Source organism: Rhinoderma darwinii, chromosome 13 (genome assembly GCF_050947455.1).
Source record: "Rhinoderma darwinii isolate aRhiDar2 chromosome 13, aRhiDar2.hap1, whole genome shotgun sequence".
NCBI classification, from domain to species: Eukaryota; Metazoa; Chordata; class Amphibia; order Anura; family Rhinodermatidae; genus Rhinoderma; species Rhinoderma darwinii.
This window is the reverse complement of record NC_134699.1, coordinates 70,012,059-70,016,400: the sequence shown is the minus strand read 5'-3', so window position 1 is coordinate 70,016,400 and position 4,342 is coordinate 70,012,059.

Below are 4,342 nucleotides of genomic sequence, written 5' to 3'. Positions count from 1 at the left end.
ACCACTCGTCTGCCAGCCTCACATACGTTCCTTACGTCTGACGACAGCGACTAGGGCCGAGGCCCCGCCCTTCCGGGTCACTTCAGCCAATCAGAGGCAAAGAATTCCAAGCGAAAGCTACAGATTCAAGACGAGGCTCCATGTTGTTTAGTCTCGACTTGTCACCTCTCTGCAATGGTCGCAGTGTGATATATCGCGATATAATACTGAACCTGTGCCTCATGTGATAAAACACGATATAATACTGAACCTATGCCTCGTGAGAAAACAGATATAATACTGAAGCTGTGCCTCATATGTGATATAACACGATATAATACAGAGAATGCTCCTCATATGTGATATAACACGATATAATACAGAGAATGCTCCTCATATGTGATATATCAGGATATAATACAGAGAATGCTCCTCATATGTGATATATCACGATATAATACAGAGAATGCTCCTCATATGTGATATATCACGATATAATACAGAGAATGCTCCTCATATGTGATATATCACGATATAATACAGAGAATGCTCCTCATATGTGATATAACACGATATAATACAGAGAATGCTCCTCATATGTGATATATCACGATATAATACAGAGAATGCTCCTCATATGTGATATAACACGATATAATACAGAGAATGCTCCTCATATGTGATATAACACGATATAATACAGAGAATGCTCCTCATATGTGATATAACACGATATAATACAGAGAATGCTCCTCATATGTGATATATCACGATATAATACAGAGAATGCTCCTCATATGTGATATAACACGATATAATACAGAGAATGCTCCTCATATGTGATATATCACGATATAATACAGAGAACGCTCCTCATATGTGATATAACACGATATAATACAGAGAATGCTCATATGTGATATAACACGATATAATACAGAGAATGCTCCTCATATGTGATATAACACGATATAATACAGAGAATGCTCCTCATATGTGATATATCACGATATAATACAGAGAATGCTCCTCATATGTGATATAACACGATATAATACAGAGAATGCTCCTCATATGTGATATATCACGATATAATACAGAGAATGCTCCTCATATGTGATATATCACGATATAATACAGAGAATGCTCCTCATATGTGATATAACACGATATAATACAGAGAATGCTCCTCATATGTGATATAACACGATATAATACAGAGAATGCTCCTCATATGTGATATATCACGATATAATACAGAGAATGCTCCTCATATGTGATATAACACGATATAATACAGAGAATGCTCCTCATATGTGATATATCACGATATAATACAGAGAATGCTCCTCATATGTGATATAACACGATATAATACAGAGAATGCTCCTCATATGTGATATATCACGATATAATACAGAGAATGCTCCTCATATGTGATATAACACGATATAATACAGAGAATGCTCCTCATATGTGATATAACACGATATAATACAGAGAATGCTCCTCATATGTGATATAACACGATATAATACAGAGAATGCGTCTCATATGTGATATATCACGATATAATACAGAGAATGCTCCTCATATGTGATATAACACGATATAATACAGAGAATGCTCCTCATATGTGATATAACACGATATAATACAGAGAATGCTCCTCATATGTGATATATCACGATATAATACAGAGAATGCTCCTCATGTGATATAACACGATATAATACAGAGAATGCTCCTCATATGTGATATATCACGATATAATACAGAGAATGCTCCTCATATGTGATATAACACCATATAATACAGAGAATGCGTCTCATATGTGATATATCACGATATAATACAGAGAATGCATCTCATATGTGATATATCACGATATAATACAGAGAATGCTCCTCATATGTGATATAACACGATATAATACAGAGAATGCGTCTCATATGTGATATATCACGATATAATACAGAGAATGTGCCTCATATGTGATATAACACGATATAATACAGAGAATGCTCCTCATATGTGATATAACACGATATAATACAGAGAATGCGTCTCATATGTGATATATCACGATATAATACAGAGAATGTGCCTCATATGTGATATAACACGATATAATACAGAGAATGCTCCTCATATGTGATATAACACGATATAATACAGAGAATGCGTCTCATATGTGATATATCACGATATAATACAGAGAACGCTCCTCATATGGGATATAACACGATATAATATAGAGAATGCTCCTCATATGTGATATAACACGATATAATACAGAGAATGCTCCTCATATGTGATATATCACGATATAATACAGAGAATGTGCCTCATATGTGATATATCACGATATAATACAGAGAATGCTCCTCATATGTGATATATCACGATATAATACAGAGAATGCTCCTCATATGTGATATAACACGATATAATACAGAGAACGCTCCTCATATGTGATATAACACGATATAATACAGAGAACGCTCCTCATATGTGATATAACACGATATAATACAGAGAATGCTCCTCATATGTGATATAACACGATATAATACAGAGAATGCTCCTCATATGTGATATAACACGATATAATACAGAGAATGCTCCTCATATGTGATATATCACGATATAATACAGAGAATGCTCCTCATATGTGATATAACACGATATAATACAGAGAATGCTCCTCATATGTGATATAACACGATATAATACAGAGAATGCTCCTCATATGTGATATATCACGATATAATATAGAGAATGCTCCTCATATGTGATATAACACGATATAATACAGAGAATGCTCCTCATATGTGATATAACACGATATAATATAGAGAATGCTCCTCATATGTGATATAACACGATATAATACAGAGAACGCTCCTCATATGTGATATAACACGATATAATACAGAGAACGCTCCTCATATGTGATATAACACGATATAATACAGAGAATGCTCCTCATATGTGATATAACACGATATAATACAGAGAATGCTCCTCATATGTGATATATCACGATATAATACAGAGAATGCTCCTCATATGTGATATAACACGATATAATACAGAGAACGCTCCTCATATGTGATATAACACGATATAATACAGAGAACGCTCCTCATATGTGATATAACACGATATAATACAGAGAATGCTCCTCATATGTGATATAACACGATATAATACAGAGAATGCTCCTCATATGTGATATAACACGATATAATACAGAGAATGCTCCTCATATGTGATATATCACGATATAATACAGAGAATGCTCCTCATATGTGATATATCACGATATAATACAGAGAATGCTCCTCATATGTGATATATCACGATATAATACAGAGAATGCTCCTCATATGTGATATATCACGATATAATACAGAGAATGCGCCTAATATGTGATATAACGCGATATAATACAGAGAATGCTCCTCATATGTGATATAACGCGATATAATACAGAGAATGCTCCTCATATGTGATATAACACAATATAATACAGAGAATGCTCCTCATATGTGATATATCACGATATAATACAGAGAACGCTCCTCATATGTGATATAACACGATATAATACAGAGAATGCTCCTCATATGTGATATATCACGATATAATACAGAGAATGCTCCTCATATGTGATATAACACGATATAATACAGAGAATGCTCCTCATATGTGATATATCACGATATAATACAGAGAATGCTCCTCATATGTGATATAACACGATATAATACAGAGAATGCTCCTCATATGTGATATAACACGATATAATACAGAGAATGCTCCTCATATGTGATATATCACGATATAATACAGAGAATGCTCCTCATATGTGATATAACACGATATAATACAGAGAACACTCCACATATGTGATATAACACGATATAATATAGAGAACGCTCCTCATATGTGATATAACACGATATAATACAGAGAATGCTCCTCATATGTGATATAACACGATATAATACAGAGAACGCTCCTCATATGTGATATATCACGATATAATACAGAGAATGCTCCTCATGTGATATAACACGATATAATACAGAGAATGCTCCTCATATGTGATATAACACGATATAATACAGAGAATGCTCCTCATATGTGATATAACACGATATAATACAGAGAATACTCCTCATATGTGATATAACACGATATAATACAGAGAATGCTCCTCATATGTGATATAACACGATATAATACAGAGAACGCTCCTCATATGTGATATAACACGATATAATACAGAGAATGCTCCTCATATGTGATATAACACGATATAATACAGAGAATGCTCCTCATATGTGATATATCA